The following is a 615-nucleotide window of genomic DNA, read 5'->3' on the forward strand; positions in this document are numbered from 1 at the left end:
GTTGAATCTGTACAACAATTTTGGGAGTATGGCCATTTTCACAATGTTTGTTCTTCCTATCAGTAAGCAAGGAATATCTTTCCATTTTCTGATATCCTCTTTGATCACTTTTCTTAGAGTAGTATAATTTTAACTGTATAGATCTTTTACTTCTTTTGATAGATTGATTCCTAAGTATTCCATCTTTTTAAATGCTATTGTGAAAGGTGTGATTTCCCTACTTTCTCTCTCAGTCTGTTTGTTAGTTGTGAACAGGAATGCTATTAACTTTTGAATGGTAATTTTGTATCCAGCTACTGAATTTGGTTGTTAAATCCATGAGCCTTTTGGTGGAGTTTTTGCGGTCTTCTATGTAGAGTATCATGTCATCTGTGAATAATGACAATTTCACTTCTTACTTTCCTATCCTTATTCCGTTTACTTCTCTCTCTTGTCTAATTTCTTCAGTTAATATTTCCAAAACTATAATGAATAAGAGTGGTGACAGTGAACATCCTTGTCTTGCTCCTGATTTTTAAAGTGAAAGCTTTCAATTTTTGACCATTTAGTATGATGTTAGCTGTTGGTTTATCACTGATGGCTTTGATCAGCTTGAGGTAAAGGCTATCTATTCCT

The sequence above is a fragment of the Chinchilla lanigera genome, unplaced genomic scaffold (assembly GCF_000276665.1).
Source record: "Chinchilla lanigera isolate Chin_1 unplaced genomic scaffold, ChiLan1.0 scaffold00006, whole genome shotgun sequence".
NCBI classification, from domain to species: Eukaryota; Metazoa; Chordata; class Mammalia; order Rodentia; family Chinchillidae; genus Chinchilla; species Chinchilla lanigera.